The 18,041-nt window shown below is 35.4% G+C and overlaps 1 pseudogene; it reads left to right on the forward strand.

The window, feature by feature from the left end:
• Positions 1-16,086: 16,086 nt before the first annotated feature.
• Positions 16,087-16,596, forward strand: LOC138150875 (keratinocyte-associated protein 2-like; annotated as a pseudogene).
• Positions 16,597-18,041: the final 1,445 nt, after the last annotated feature.

Here is an 18,041-nt window from a genome sequence, read left to right on the forward strand (position 1 = left end):
GCTAAGCACAATATATAAATGGCGCAGTTTCTTCCTATGTATTTCTTAGCCCATCTAGATGTAAGATATAGATGGTTAAGTAATCTCTTGCAGAAATTCAAGAAGGTGAACTTGAAAGGGGAAGTAAATAGTTTAAACTGCAGAAAAGAATCCAGGAGTTAGTGCCAGAAAGTGTGTCCAAAGCTTTCTAAATGTATTACCTTGAGAGAGTAATTTATCCTCTCTGTCTTAGTCATTGAATGGCAGAGGTGGAATATGTTCTATCAGGTATCATCTATATTTAAAACTATAATAAAAAGTTTTGAATTTTAAAAGCCTGATAAGGGCAATTTATATCCATTCATTATATCATTCATCTGCAAATATACTTTCATGCCTCAAAATGCAATTTTATTGTTGCTAGTTAGGAAAAGTCACACTCACCTACTTAAAGAAAAAAAAAAGAGAGAACTTTGTTCATTTCAGTTGCTAATATAATTTAATTACTGTGTCTGAGTTTCCAGAAATTAAGGGAATAACATGTCCTAATGGATGCTACCCAATTTTAGAATTACTTTACAATTGTCCAGATAAATTCATTAGCCAAATGGTATAACATGACATGACTATATTTATCACTTTTTTATTTCATGAAGCTAATTTGATTTTTTAAAAAATGAATTGTCCAATTAGAAGCCGAAGAAAGAATATTTTATTTTTCTATGGGTAACCATTCCAATGTTAAACAATTTTGCAGAATTGATTGATATTCTTTAACTCTCTTATAATTTCAAACACTTCATTGTACTATTTATCTTTCTGCAGAAATAATTTTATGAACCCCAAACTTAACAGTGATGAAAAAAAATTGTGTGGTATTGTTAATGAAATCAGGATTCAGAAAATCACAAGGGACAACTTGTATAACCTTAAATTTTATTTGTATTCTTTAGCTATATTCCTTCCTATGGATGTGAATTAATGATTCAAACACAAACACGTATATTCTCAAACACAAATGACAAAATGTACACACAGATTTTCTTCATGGATAAGTGCATGAATATATCATCTCTGAAATTAATTTAAAAACACTATTACATACTAGATTTATAAATATATATTAAGTGGTCAAAGTAAATCACAAGGGACAAGGTTAAGACCTAATGTTTCTCCAATGTATCTGATTTATTTATTTTTGCTTGTTTTCATTACTGTTTTTTGTACTTATTAAAAATATTTCCATTTTCACTTAAGGCAGAATAGTTATGAATGAAAGAGTTATTATATTTCAATTTTAAATCTTTTAGTAATAAAAGAAGCAAGAAAGTATGCATCTTAAATATACTCTCCCATTCTAGTTTTCCTCAGAAAAATACTTTTCTTATTCTACTCTACCCTTCCTTTCTTTCCCCACCCTCCCTTTTTCCTTCCCCTCTACTCCTATCCTTTCCAGTCCTTTCCTTTCCCTTTCATGAATTTGTCGAAGAAACAGTTCAGTGTTAGGAATAACATGGGTGTTTTAGGTTAGAAAAGGATGCTGTAAATGGGAAACAATGTGTAAACCTGCTGCCTATGCTACACAGATGTCTCCATAAATTTAACAGATGTTAGATCATTGACACGAAAATATTTATCACTTTCTTATTTCATAAAATAATAAGTATTTGGAATACATTTGTTTGTTTCCCAAAGCGATGGATTGACGATATGTAAACAACCTAGAGTTCACTTTTATGGGACAAAGGTGGATTTTGGTTAGACATGCTTTACTTTGTGAGCTATTTTTATGATTGTTGAAAGAAAATCTAAACTACATTGCTTTTCTTTAAATTCTTTGGGGATTCTTCTTTTTGGGTTGAATTTAATCTCCAATTATTATTTTTTTAATTTCACTGTCATTCAAAATGGGCACTTAAATTTTTGGAAGTTGACTATGTTAATGAGATGACATGTAGTAGTAGAACTGAATAACACATTGTTTAGGATACCTAAATCAATACTCGCAAATTGCCCTGTATTTCAGAGAAAGGAAAAGATTAAGCAAAGCAGCAAATGTTTGAGTTGCCTAAATATTTGAGCAGGCTGTGACAACCAACTTATTACCTTTGTCTCTTCTGTGGCCCTCTTCAGAGATAATTTTCTATTTTTTCCCACTTGTCTCTTTTTCCTCCTGCATATCTATTTTCTTTAGATTGTAAACATTCTGCACTGCTTGATGAAAACTCTCTAGAAAGAGTTCTCCAACAAAGGGATAATTTCTTTTATATAACCTCTCAGCACTCTGGAGTGTTCTGTGGGTCACAAACTTGGGGATGCCCACACAATTAGTTGGGTTATAATTCAAGTGATGTGAGGAGGTGATTCTACTAATTGTTGGTAAATTTTAAAAATCTCTGGTAGTTATATAAAAATGAAGACCTTTATTACCCTTTGATACATCCTGAGGTCAAGTATAAAGGATTGTACCACTTGGCTTGGAGGTATAGTAAATGGACTACTTGTAGTCTTTTGTGACTTATTTTCCCTTTGGAAATTGCCCTATATGGAGGCAATTTGGTATAGTTCAAAGGACAATGAACTTGGAGTCAAAAGGTATAAGTTGTATGAATAATTCTTCTACATTCTGGCTATGTGAACCAAGAAAAATCATACAATATTTCTGAGTTTCAGTTTCTTGATTTGCAACATTAACATTTTATTTACTTTTTTAATAATAACTATGAGAATTAAAAGTGTGTACACTTTATAGACATATATACACACACATTTGTGTGTCTATGTTTATATATATATGTATGTATGTATAGACAGACATCTCTCTCTCCCTCTGTGTGTTTGTGTGTGTGTGTGTGTGCATCTGTGTGATTTTTAAAGAGGCAGTTAGATGATTCAGTGGTTAGAGTACTGATACTGAACTCAAGAAGACCTGAGTTCAAATGAGGCCTCAGACATTGTAATAGTAATGGAATTTGAAGATCCCCCTCTATTGGCTTGGTTTTTGGTTTGATTGTGTTAAAACCCAGAGCTTGTGAATCCCACTAAAAAGAGAGGCCTGAACTGGGAGGAGCTGGTGACATAAATTTAGAGAGACACAAGAAAAGAGAGAGGCAGAAGTACTTTTTGGAAGCAGCATCTTGGAGGCAGAGAGAAACTGAGAGGATTGCTGAGGGCCACTTTGAATTGCCCAGGATTTTTAAAAGCTGCCACCCAGAGCTGCCAAGGACTGAGGAGACATGGCTATCATGCTGGTTCTTTGTCTGTTTTAATGTTGTTTTGCCAGATTTTTCCACTGGTGAAAGAGAGTCCTGTTGTTGCAGAGGCTTTGGAACCTTGCTGTTGGTTCAGAGCTCCTGAGACTGTTCTGCAGACAGAGAATGAATTAATGAAGAGGCTGGCAATGTATCTTGTGGCTTGCTAAGCTTTGTCTCCCCAGGTACAAGGATTGCTGAGACCTTGCCTCCTGTCAAGATGAAGAAAAGACCTCTCTTTGGGTATTAAATGCTATGGTTAAGCTTGTTGTAACTCTGGGGTAGATTCAATTGTAATGCAAGGGTGAGAAACTTTTGATCTTTTTGTGCTCTGTGATTAAACAAATGAATGTACTTTACTTATGACTGGAAACTAATCTCAATTTGAGAAGAGGGGCTTTGTGAAGGACTAAATGAATGTACAGCCTAGGTGTGGAGTAGTATTTAGAAGAGGGACTTTGTGACTGATTAAATGAATGTAATGTCCAGAGGTGGGGTAGTACTTGGAGATTATTGAATTACACTTGGCAAATGCTGTATTTTGAATTATGCTAAATTTTGATTCTCTCTGTTCTTAATTTTTCACTGAATAAAATGGAGAGCACCTATGCTGGTATTTTGAACCTTGGGAAGTTGCCTTTGCTTGGCATTACAGATATTTAGTAGCTGTTTGCCCCTGGGCAAGTTACTTATACTATGCTTGCCCTAGTTTTCTCATTTGTAAAATGAGGAATATAATAACAACTATCTCTCAGAGTTGTTGTGAGTATCAAATGAAATAGTAACTGTAAAGTGCTTAACATAGTCCCTGCCACTTAGTAAATATTCAATAAATGTTATTGAATTGAATTGAAAATTGAATTTAAAAATGAATAGAATAATTATTATTATTTGCTATTACATATATTTAAACATCATAGTGAAATTTGAAAACAATATATTTATAGGTGTATTTTACATTTTTGAAACTCTGATCAAGTATATTTGTAATATTAAAAAAAGAAAAAAATCCATCTTGATGTACTTTACCTCTAATTCCACCTATCTTCAAAAGTACATTGTAAATCTTATAACTGTGTTATATATATATATATATATACACACACACATATATACACATAAATATATACATTACACACATATGTGTGTATGTGTATGTATGTATATATATATATATATATATATATAATTTAAGTGGAGATAAAAAGATATCACTCAGGCTCTTCTCATCTCTTATACCTCTAATTTGATTTTCTACTAAAGATGAAAAAAAATTTTCAGAGGAAAATTAAAAGATGCTGAGAAATAATTGAACTCAGGTTCTATCAATATGGCTTAGAGAGAAGTAGTTAAACTGTCCAGGTGAATATATGGGTACTAATATTTAATAGGTACAAGCTGTAAGAATGAAATTTAAAGAGAATATGATGGATAAAATGAAAAAATACAATTTTCACTGGATAATTCAGTTTGAAATTAACAATAATAATAATGGGGGCAGAGTCAAGATGGCAGAGTAGAAACAGCATTTCCGCCAGGCCCTGGCTTCCACCTCCTCCAATTTATATAAAAAAATTTACTCTAGACAAACTTTGTAGCCACAGAACCCACAAAATGACAGAGAGAAGATAACATCCTGCTGAAGACAGCCTGGCAGGCCGGCAGAAAGGGGCCAGCACAGCACCCTTGGAGCCAAGCCCAGCCCCTCTTAAGCAAGAGGTTGGCTGGAGGGATTTCAGATCACCAGCAGCTGTGGTGGTTTCCATAATTATCAACCCACAGATGCCAAGGACAAAGTGAGAGGTCAGTGTAGACTTTGTGGGAACAGGGAGTTTGGGATTGTGGTCTAGCCTTTGCCCCTGGGGCAAGAAGCACTTGAGGCTCCAGGGGCCTGCAGCTTCTGTCACATGGCTGCTTCAGAGCCCCAGGCCCGCAGATTGTAGGGAGACCACGCGACCAGTCTGAGGGGTAATCACTCTTGCTTTAACCTGCTTGGATCTGGATTGCAGTCTAGGGTGGAGTTCCTGGCATGTGTGAACAGTTTGCCATGGAGTGTATAGAGGCTTCAGAAAGGGGACCCAACTAATAGCTACAGCAGTTGAAAAAACCCAAGTGATTGGGTAAAGCTCCCCATTCTGGTAGCAGAGTTCTACTGTGGTAAAAGGCTCAAAAATCAAGTAATTAATGGCAACAAGAGCAAGCAAAGGAAGCAAAGCAAACAGGGCAATCAAACATTAGACTCCTATTTTGGGGACAAAAAGGATCAAAGCATGAAACAGGAAGAAGACAGCAAAATCAGAACTCCTGCACCAAAAGCTTCCAAGAAAAATATGAGATGGTTACAGGCAATAGAAAAGCTTAAGAAGGATTGTGAAAACCAAATAAGAGAAGTTGAGGAAAAATTGGGAAGAGAAATGAGAATGATTCAAGACAATTATGAAATGAAATGAGAGTCAACAATCTGACTAAAGAAAACAGCAATTTAAAAAATAGACTAACTCAGATGGCAAAAGAGGCTCAAAAAGCAATGAGGAGAAGAATGCCTTAAAAAGCCGAATTTGCCAGATGAAAAAGTATCTCAAAAGCTTACTGAAGAGAATCATTCCTTCAGAATTAGATTGGAGCAAATGGAAACTAGTGACTTTATGGGAAATCAAGATGCTATTAAAAAGATCCAAATAAATGAAAAAAAAACAATAGAAGGCAATGTGAAATATCTCATTGGGAAAAGAATTGACCTGGAAAATAGATCCAGGAGACATAATTTAAAAATTATTGGACTACCTGAAAGCCATTATCGAAAAAAGATCCTAGAAATCATCCTTCAAGAAATTCTCAAGGAAAACTGCCCTGATAGTTTAGAACCAGAGGGCAAAATAGAGGTTGAAAGAATCCACTTATCACCTCCTGAAAAAGATCCCAAAAAGTAAACTCCTAGGAATATTATAGCCAGGTTCTGAAGTTCCAAAATCAAGGATAAAATATTACAAGCAACCAGGAAGAAACAATTTCTATACTGTAGAAACACAATCAGGATAACCCAGCATCTGACAGCTTTTACACTGAGGGGTTGAAAGGCTTAGAATATGATATTATGGAGGTCAAAGGAGCTGGGATTAAAACCAAGAATCACCTACCCAGAAAAACTGAGTATCATGTTTCCGTATCAGGGGAAAATATCGTCATTCCGGGGAATAGAGGACATTCTAGTATTTTTGATGAAAAAAATCAGGGTTGAATAAAAAATTTGACAGTTAGATACAAGAAGGAAGAGAAGCATGAGAAGGTAAACAGGGAAAAGAATTCATGAGGAATTTATGAAAGTTGAACTATTTACATTCATACATGGAAAAACGATAATTGCAAGTTATGAAAATTGTCTCAGTATGAAAATAGTTGAAGGGAATAGAAATGTGTATGTGTATGTCTATATATATATATATATATGTTTATGTACATATGTATTTAAATACATATCCATACAAATATCTCTAGATAGGAGGGTATATGGGCATACGAATACATATGTGAGTGTGTGTATATATGTATACAGATATACATAGACAGAGGACACAGAACCAAAGGAATAGGAAGGGATGATACTTAAACGATGAAATTAAGAGGTGATAGAGCAATATAATGAGAGGAGATGGGGAGAGACAGAATGGGGGTAAATTATCTCATATAAAAGAGTCAAGGGAAAACTGTTATAATGGAGGTGAAGTACAGGAAGGCAAAAGGGAATGGGTCAACGTTATTCTCATTGAATTTGACTTAGGGAGCTAATGACATACACACTAAATAGGGTATCTCACCCTACAGGAGAATAGGGGGGAAGGAGATGAAACGAGGAAAAATGGAAGGGAGGGAAGGCTGGAGGGGGAGAGAAGTTGGAAGCACCCACTTTTGAAAAGGGACAGGATCAAAGTAGAGAATAGAACAAGTGGGGGGTGTGGGAGAGGATTTAGTGAAATATAGTCAGTCTTTCACAATATATCCGCTATGAAAGTTTTACATAGCTATACATGTACATCCTGTATTGAATTGCTTATCTTCCCAGTGAGTGTGGGTGATAAGGGAGGAAGGGAAAAACCTGGAATTCAAAGTTTTAAAATCAAATTTAAAATAAAATATATTATTATTATTTTACATGAAACTGGGAAATGAGATATACAGACACTGGGGCATAGAGATTCACCATACTCTACTGGAATGTCAAAGGACATATGGGAGAAGATATGGCAGAGAGCAAATTGGGGGAGGGGATATTCAGTTGGTTGCTGTTTTGTGGTGGTAGGTAGGAAAATGGGGAGAAAATTTGTAACTCAAAATATTGCAGAAATGAATGATGTAAACTAAAAATATAAGAAGGAGAGGAAATACTATAAGTGCAACAACAACCAGCAACATTTATATAGTGCTTAACTGTATTTTGGGAAAGATGCTAAGCATTTTACACTTATCTCATTTGATCTTCACAACAATCCTTGAAGATAGATGCTATTATTATCCACATTTTACAGATGAGGAAACTGACACCAACCGAGGTTTAATAACTTGCCTTGGGTCACTAATTTATTAAGTATCTAGGAGAGATTTAAGAAAAGTGGAATTGTAAGAAGAGGTCAGATTATAAGGGTATTAAAGGTCAGACATAGGATTTTTTATCTAATCCTATAGGAAATAGGGAGATAATCTATCTTATTGAATATGGGGATGACATAATCAGACTTTAACTTTACAAAGATGAATGAAAAAGCAAAGTGGAGAGTAAAATGGAGTGATGAGAAATTTGAGACAGAGAGACCAACCTTCAGACAAGTGCAATAGTATCGACCTGAGGTTATCAGTATCTTCCTCAAGGTGGTAGCAGTGTCAGACAAGAGCTGTGGGAGTATATGAGAGATGTTGGGAAGACAAAATAAAGAGGACTTGACAAGAGATTGCATATGGGGAAGAGGGTATGAAACAATTAGGAGTCAAGGATGATACCTATATTGTGATCCTTGATGACTGCAAGGATTTATTTACAATAGCAAATTCACAAAGTGGAAGAGGCTCTGGGAGAAATAGAATGAGTTCTCTTTTGGACATGTTGAGTTTAAGATGTCTACCAGCACTTAGCACAGTGTCTGTCATATATAGTAGGTGCTTAATAAATGTTTTTTTGATTGGTTTATATCAGACATCCAGACTGAGTTTTCTAATGGGAAGTTAGAGATTTAAGACTAGAGGTGAAGAAGGAGTCAATATATCTTTGGTAAAGAAACGGAAATTTAAGAAATGGGAGTTTATGAGATCACCAATCAAAACAGTATCAAAGGAGTAGAAAAGAGAGTCCTGGGCAGAGTCTAGGGAAAATGTACTACAAGAGATCATAATTTGGATAAAGATTTACCAAAGGAGACTGATTAGTGGGAATGGTGTCTATTACCCGTTATTTAAGCATTTCAAGCATGTGGCCACTTACTATGCTAAGTTCTGGGGATACAATTAAAGACAAAAGAGAATCCCTTTTATCAAGGAGCTCACTATCTAATGGTGGAGACATGTGAAAACAAGATACATACAGATTACATTGGAGATAAACAACAGAGGAAAGGCATTAACAAAAAGGGGAATAGGAAAAATATGGGATGTAAATAAGGTCAGATTTTAGCTCTAACATGAAGAAAGCCAGGGAGGGAAGGAGATGCAGAAGAGAACATAGAGATTTCCTGATATGAGGGAGAGTCAATGAAAATGTTCCTAATTGGAGATGGAGTACCTTATGCAAGTGAATAGAGTGGGTAAAGTACAAGAAGACTTGAAAGATAAGAGAGACTTGGTTATGAAAGATTTTGAACACCAATTTATTTTATATTTGATCCTGGATGCACTGTAGGTTTTTTCCCCCAATGGTGACATTACCAAACTTCAATTTAGGAAGATTGAGAGCTCAATATAGGAATGACTGAAGTGGGGAGAGACTTAAAGCAGGATGACTAACTAGAAGACTACTGCCACATTCCAGATGTGAGGTTATGAGCCTGTGGCATTGTGGTGGCAATTTTAGGAGAGACTATGTGAGAGATGGTGTGAAGGTAGAAACAACAGATTGCAGCAGAAGATAAGCTATAGAGTCACAGTATAACAGAGACAAGGAACATACTTAGATTTGCCCTTTCTAGTTTTTCATACATAGTACAAGTAAATATATACTGCCTAGTTTGCATCCAATATATTAAAATTTTGGGTCCTACTTCAGGTTATCTGTAAATTAAGGGATTCTATGGCTACAATAGTTAAGTGGTGTGGTGGACAGAGCAATGGGTCTTGAGTAAGGAAGACCTGAATTCAAATCCAGGTTCAAACACTTAAAAGTTATGTCATTCCAAGCAAGTTATATATTTTATCTGAGTTTTCTCAACTGTAAAATGATAAAATGAGACTACTAAGTGATATATCCATATAAACAAATGTGTATGTAAGGTTTATTGTTTCCCCTCTTGGGTATTTATTAAGCTAGAAGAATTGATATCTTAAGTGTTGCTATGATTAATCTTAGTAGCTGCTTTATGACTCTTAGTCAGGTAGCGTTTCATTAAAAGGCTTCCGAAGAGCCCAGAAACTGAAGGGCACAATAGTATCTCACACCTGGTTATGGTAGCTATGAGCACACATCCATCTCTGCCTCTGTATTTTTCCCCTCAGTCTTTGATGAGTATCTGAAGACAGAAAGGTTCATGTAAGGACCTTCTGAGTTTTGAAAAGACTGGATGTCTTCCCTTACAGCAGTGGTAATACTATACACTAATATAAATGTTTGAAGAGGAATATTCCACCTGAAGAGAGAAGAGACACATCGAGGACTTGAAGTTTCAAGAAGCATTATTTTGGTCTCATGGAGAAGTGCCAGATATGAAATCCAAAGAAGCACAGACCTTCAGAGAAGAGAGAAACACCTAAGGGAAACTCTCAAAAGACTGTTTTCCCTTTTTCCTTTGGAAATGATATTCCAGTTTCAGATTGTTCTAATTTCCCCTAGAAAAAGAAACCTCATTTTAGTCTTCTGAATTGGGATCCCCAAAGTTCCCTCAATCTAGAAGCTATCCTGATTTCTATCTTGAATACAAATCCTTGATTTCTATGGTATGATTAATAATCATTAGGCCTTGTTTAAAATAGCTTTTGGAATATCTAAGTGGGGAGGCCAAGAATGTGTGACAAGTAATATATTTCCAAATCAAGTAGGCATTAGAAACAATGGTGATAGTTTAAGCATACCTTTCACTAACATATTGTAAAAGAATAAAAGCATTTATCATCTAAGGAAGAAGACTTAAATACACACCTACACACACACGCACGCCCCTCTGGACATATAATTTTACCAAGGGTAATTAACAGGCTATAGTTTATTACATACAGAGGAGTTAGACTAGAATGACAAAGGGTTCCAAGTTCATCACACTTGAAAATCAGTTGAACGAACAGGGGATTTTTAGCAGAGAAGAAGAGACAGGAAGTGACGCAGGGAAGGACATGATGGCTATCTTCAAGTATCTGAAATGTAGTAACATGACAGAAATATTAGGTTTATATGATTTGGCCATAACTTGTGGAGCTAGGAGCCACACTTTTAATTTGAGGGTTGAAGCTGGAAAGAGTTAAATTTAGAATTCAAGTAAAGAAAAATTAACTCACAACTAGAGCTAACAAAGTGTAATGAGCTGTTTTAGGAAGTAGTATATTTCCTCTCATTTTTCTCTATTCCTGACTCTTCTTGCTCTGATAGGTGTTTTTGTTTATTTGGTTTTCTTTCTTTTGCCTTATCTTCCTTGATTCAGGCAATTTGTTTTTCACCATTCCTTTATATACTGTCTCCTGTCATTAGATTATGATATACTTGAGGACAAGTACAGTCTTGATTATTTGTATTTGTAATCCTCAAATTTAGTACAATGCCTGACTCATAATGTGTGATTATTAGATACTCTCTATTAGTATAAGTATTAAGGGTCTACAGGTCAAGACTGAATGTTCACTTCTAAGATATACTGCAGAGAATTTTTTTTTCCTTATAGCTTGAACTAGATGGCTACTGAAATGCAATCCCATTTTGAAATTATGTGATTCAGTAATTTTGTTCTTAGACCCATTTTATTAGCCTCACATTAGCCTAAGGATCAAGGCCATGCTTTCCCAAACCTGCATTACCACACCTACTCTGAGATTCACTTTTGAAACAATATATCCTAATGCCTTTAAGACATATTGTTGCTAAACTAAATACATCTGAATGGATGAGTTGTAAAAGATAGTGTTTCTTAAAGAACTAAGCCAATTTTCATTTCCTTCTTCACATTTTAAATTTATAATTAATTTTAATTAACAATAATTCTTTTATTTGCCCTCTCTGATCTCCCTCCAACTGTGTTTGTGTTTATGTGTATGTGTGGGTGAGAGAGAGAGACAGAAACAGAGAGACAGAGACAGACACAGAAACAGAGACAGAAAGACAGAGATAGAGAGACAAAGAGACAGAGACAGAGAGAGAAGGAGAGAGGGGGTAGGAAGAATGAAGGATGGGAAAGGAAAGAGAGAAAGGAAGTAAACAAGAAAGGAGAAGATAAAAGGAAGAAAGGGAATAAAGAAAGAAAAATAGAAACTTTCTAATAATTACAAGAAAGGAAAGAAAAATAAAAATCTTTCTAATAAACCTAAAAGCAAAAAATAATACCCCTTTGAACATATGCAAAAGTGCATCTCATCTTACAAGAAGCCATAGTTGTATGTGGTTTCTTTGTGCATCTTGAAATTCCATGTTCATGTGAGCTTTTATTAATTTTGGCATGACACTTAACATTAAATAATGCTATTGGTTTCATTCCTCTCTGTTTTGTGGCTGTTCTGACAATTAAAATCACCACCAGAGTCAAGGCTTGAGAATGTAGGGTGAAAATTTTCTATAAGATAAGATCCTCTCCTGGGGGGGGGGGGGGGGAATATGACTATGTTTGATCTAATCAACAGTTGACAGGTGAAAAAAATAAGTTAGTTCACACATTGCTTCTCTTCTTTAGTGGCATAATCAGTATAGCAATCATATAAAAACACAGACTAACTGTGAAGGTGTGAACTTGAGTTAATTAACTTTTTTCCCTCCCTGCTATCAGTAATTTTAGGAAGCAGGTGAGAGAGTAATCTGTAAAGTGTTCTGAAAATTTCAATTGTTGTTAGAAATATTTATCTTTATTACAAATATTTCTTTTTAAATGGCTTAATTTATATTTACCTCTATAGGATTAGTATAGGGAATCTTAGTATTTGTAAGGATTTTTTTTAAACATGCCTAAAACTGAAAGAATGGAATATGGAACAAAAAGACACAAGTTGAAATGTGTCATTGCCAAAAATACCTGTAAATTATTCATAGCTACTTTGGAATATAAGCTAAGTCCCAAACTAAAAAAATAATACATTTTATTACTTACTACTGCCCCCTACACTTAAATTTGTACCAGAAGATATTAGGTCACAAAGGAGATATGAAATGGGAGTTAATCATCACTAATTATCCTGAGTTGGTTTTCATAAATTATAAACATTTCCTTGAAACACAGTAAGGCAGGAATATCTCTAAAGAAAGAGGTTCTACTTATAATTTTACTAAATAGGTACCTAGACTGAGCCTGTGTTTTCTTTAGAAGAAGGAATCACAGATGAGGAAACCCCCTCTACTAATGTAGGTTGGCTTCTTTTCTACAACTTAAGAGTCTTAGAGAATCATAGAGATCAAGTGACTTGTTCAGGTTCCCACTGTGAGTATGTATAAGGAGCAGTACTAAAATCCAAGTCTTCAAGGCCAACTCTTTACCCATTAGAACAACATATATCTCACTACCTATGTAGGCTTTGCTTAGTCTTTTCACCTTCCTTCCAACTGGTTTCCTTACCTGTAAAATTATGAATTTTTTTCTAGCATAATACCTAAGATGGTAACTTGTTGGTGTAGTGGATAGAGTGATTCTTGAAGTCAGGATATCTCAGCATTCTGAGTTCAGATTCAAACTTGGGCATTTAATTCTGTGTCACTTAACCATATTTGTCTTCGATTCTCATCTCTAAAATAAACTAGAAAAGGAAAAGACAAACTACTTCAGTGTCTTTGCCAAGAGACCTCCAAAAGGGGGTCATGAAGAATCTGACGTGATTGTAAAACAACTAAATAACCGTGTCTAAAGTCCCTTTTAGATCTAAATTATATGACCCTAGATTTGACTGTAATATGATCCATAGATTTAGAGCTTAAGGAAATAAGAAATGATTTTTTTGGTATCAAATCCCTTCTTTACATAGACGAGAAAACTTAAACCCATAAGTTCTTAAGCGACACGTCAAGGGCCTCGCAACATTAAGGTGTTAAAGGTAGATTTGAATTAGCTTCTTCCTAACTTCAAGTTTTTATCCTGTTTACTAAAACAAACTGACTCTCTCTCTATAAAAATGGTATATAGGGACAAAACCACCTCTGACCTCCCTCCAACTGTGTTTGTGTTTATGTTTGTGTGTGTGTGAGAGAGAGACAGAGAGAGACAGAGACAGAGAGACAGAGGCAGAGAGAGAGAGAGACATTCAAGACATTGAGCAAAAGAGGGTATTAAAGTGATGAAAGCAAGGATTTTTTAGTGTACAAATGATTCTTGATATTTCTGCATTTGAATTATTCTTCCTGCTTACATTTGATCTACTACCACATACTCAGTTACACTGACAATGATGGCTAATAATAACTAGCATTATTATAGCATTTTATAGATTACAAAGAACTTCTCTCCTTTTAATTTGTATATCCATTTTGCATATTTGTAATTATTTTATTGTTACAATGATCATAGGAGATATTATTATTGTGACTTTAGAGATAATGACACTGAGGCAGATTGAAGTCAAATGATTTGCCCAGAGTTACATGGCTAGTAAATGTTTGAGACTGCATTTAAAGTTAGGTCTTCCTGAGTCCAGGTCCAGAACTCTATCCACCATACCAAATCACTGCCTAGAAATGCAGCATTCCTGATACAAGGAGACTTTAGGAATATTCCTCCCACAAGGTGTTTCCTTTTCCCTCTCAGATGAAATTGATCTCTCTTCCTCAAATGTTCTTAGATCATTCTGTAGCTCTCCTCTTCCCTTATATATTTAAGGTAGATTTACTTGTATCTTTGTTATTATATTTATGCATGCAATTACTCTTATCAGATGTTACTTTTTTGTTAGTGATTTTGTGAAACAAGGGCCTAGCATGCTGCTTTTCATTTTAAATATAGTGCAAAGTGATGCATAACAGGGTTTTGTGTTTTGTTTTTGTTTTTTTTATAGAGAGAGGCAGCTAGGTGAAGGCATAGCTAATATCTTGGACCTGAAGTCAAATTTGAAAATTCAGTCACTAACTGGCTGTGTGATCCTAAATAAGTCTTTAACCACAGTCTTCTCAACTATAGAATTGGATTAATAATAATATTTACCTCACAGAGCTGTAATAAGTATAAAATGAGAAGACATTTGTAAAATTCTTAGCATAATGCCTGGCACTTAATAGGAACTTAATAGCTGCTTGTTTCCTTCTTTATATAGAGATTGAGGAGATTATTGCCTACCTGGTATAATTGAGGGGATACTGGATGGGTGCTCTATCCCAACAAAAATATCCCCTTGTTTCCAAACAGTTTGATCGCACTTGAAATTCCTACGCTAAAGGTGAAAAAGTTTAAAGGTCTTTCATTTCGCAATCAATTGTACGAATCAACACACAAATTACCCTGAGTGAGGTATGATATTGATTTAATTCTGTTGTATATGTGTAAATAATAGCTAGAAGATGCTTTGCTGTGAATAACTTTTGATTTGGAAAAGGATGTTGGTTACTTGAACAGAGAGAGAAAAGAGAGTTAAATGTAGATGCATTAAAGGCAAACATCTGTACTTGAGGTTTATCCAAAGACAGATTTTATGTTTTGAATGTATTCATTTTTAAATACCCACAGAGGAATAGGAAAAATATAACTCCCCTTAAAAAAAAGCATTTCTAAGTATCTACCAAATTTGGATTATTCATGGAAAGAATTTTATGTTAAATATATGGTATGCCATATAAATATATGGTAAATATATATATATATATATATATATATATATATATATATATATATATATATATAGTGAATGTCTTACCTTGTTTCTAAACCTTCTCTTCCTCCTAACTCTATAAAATTTATAGGTTGTACCACCATCTTCCTAGTTACCTGACCAGGATATCTCAGAAACTCTTTTGACTCATTCTTCCTCACTCCCCTCACAATCAGTTGCAAAGTTCTATCATTGTTACCACCATAATATGCTTTTCATCTACCAATTTACTTTCCAGTCACGACCATCTGAGAATAATGATTCCCAGGTAACTGACCTAAATTATTACAAAAACTTGGTTTCCTGGACTTTTGTCTCTTTTATTCCAATTGATCCTTCACAGGGTTGCTAAAATTAGCTTCCTAAAGCACAGATCTTACCTTGTCAGACCTCTTATTCAAAACTTTCAGTGTTATCATGGGTAACGGGACCGAGCGGCGTCTGGCTGGGGGTTCCTAGGAAGGCTGGCTCGTGGATGGGGTGGGAGTGGAGCGCGACCGCTGCTGGGCTGGGTCCGGGTCCTCGGTGGCACTGACGTGGCCTGCGCAGAGAGCAGAGAGGGTGCGGAACCTCAAGGGGCAGGGCTTCGGCGGAGACTGAGCGCTGGAAGAGCCTGGGAGCACTTCACCCCCATTTTACAGACGAGGAAACTGAGGTTCAGAAAGCTGATTCGAACCCAGCCCCAGAGCTCTGTTCAGTGCTGCCTTCTCATTGATCGAACAATCGAATGGGGCATTATCTAGAAAGTTGGTGGGCACAGGCACTTCTTTGGCCCTCTCTTCCCTCCTGTACCTGCTGCTTTTTGCAGGGATGCAGATGTACAGCCTGCAGCTTGCCTCCACGGAGTGGCTTACCATCCATCCAAGGAGGATTACTGGGCTCAGCGCTCTTTGATTTCTCCCTCACTGCCTTCAACAATTTGGAGAACCTGGTCTTTCGTAAAGGCTTTCAGGCCAAGATCTTCCCTGAGATTCTCATCTGCCTCTTACTGACTCTATTTGCTTCTGGCCTCATCCACCTTCTCCATGGGTGGTCTTTACTACATCAACAAGATCTCTTCTGCTTTGTATCAGTCAACTGCCCCAGTCATTGCTCCTGCCAAGGTTACAGGCAAAAGCAAGAAGAGGAACTGACCCCTAACTGACCAGTAAAGCTGACTCCTTTGTAAAAAACAAAACAAAACAAAACAACAACATCAAAAAACCCCAAAACTTTCAGTGTTCCTTCATGGTGTACAGTACAAAAAACAAACTTCTTATATTGGCTTTTAAAGGACTACACCATCCATTACAACAATCCACCCAGTATTATTTTAATCTTTTCCCTGTCACTCAATTTTAGGTTCAAGTTTAATAATATAGTTAACTATTACTAATTTTATTCTTTCCTACCTGTTGTATCTTTGTGTTTTGGCATGGGCCATCCCTCCAACTCACTTCTGCCATGGCCAGAACATAGTCTATAGCTTATCTATTGAACATATTATCTTCTTATCTCAGGAAACACTTTTCCTTTGGGGTGCTCCATCTTCCATCCTAGAAGAAATTTTCTCCATCTCAAATGTTCTTACATCATTCTTATTTTTCTTCAGCAATACTTTTTTTCATCACATTCATTCATTAATACATGAAATTGCTCTTAAAATATCACAAGTTTTTTCAGAGAGTTCATGAATTGAGGGTCTAGCATAATGTTTCATCTGCCTACACACACGTGTATATGTATGTATATTACCTTTAATTTTCTTGCTACATATATGTTGGCTATTCTACTGCTTTTGCTATAAAAGCAACTTGCTTGACAGAGTACCAGGCACATAGGAGGTACTCTAAAATGCTTATTGACTGATTAATTAAAAAAATGTTTATGGTAACACAACTCCCAAATAAGAGAGGAATGTACTTGTTGTCTTACTCAAAGGTATAGGGCAGAGAAATTCGAGAAATTTCTCTCCTTATGGAACTTCAATTATAATTGGATTTGGCTTCACAATTTTAGAATAAGCCAAGCTTTAACTTTACAATTTTATCTGCTTTTAGGATAAAGAGAGCTATTACAGTAGACAGAAATTGAATGTAATGCTCTAAATAACTGTTGACAATGTGCAAGTATTAGCTGATTACAAATAAGCAAGTTCAGCACGTAGCAAGTGGTTTATGTTAAAGTTTTGAAGCAACTATTACTTAAAACATCTGTGTTTTTGAAGAAATATATCACAACTGATGCATCTAAATTAGGTGAATAGTCACTTCTATTTTATGATCCCATGTTATTGAACAGAAACAAGGAAAAATCCAATTTCTTCTGATTTTTCCTTCCTAAATTTTAGATACAAAATCTAAAAGTTGAAACATATTCCAATATTAAATGCATTATGGCCAGGCAAAAAAGAAGAAAAATAAGGTGGGAGGAGATAAAGTCTATAGAAACCCTTGGCATTATTTGTGCCCTTGTCTGCAATTATCATTGAACATCTAGTCCTGCATCTTTACTTCCAATATTTTTTGATCCAAATAACTTCATATTTGGCATAACCAGATACCAGTTGTACTACATCTCCCCTAAATTATCTCTTGTTCCCAGCTACCTTATTTGTTTTGATGGAATCTTCTCAGTTGCCCAGGATCTGAAAATGGAGTT

This window comes from Petaurus breviceps, unplaced genomic scaffold, assembly GCF_028583685.1.
Source record: "Petaurus breviceps papuanus isolate PSGF00001 unplaced genomic scaffold, PetGlider_PUasm1.0 90895, whole genome shotgun sequence".
In the NCBI taxonomy this organism is placed as follows: domain Eukaryota; kingdom Metazoa; phylum Chordata; class Mammalia; order Diprotodontia; family Petauridae; genus Petaurus; species Petaurus breviceps.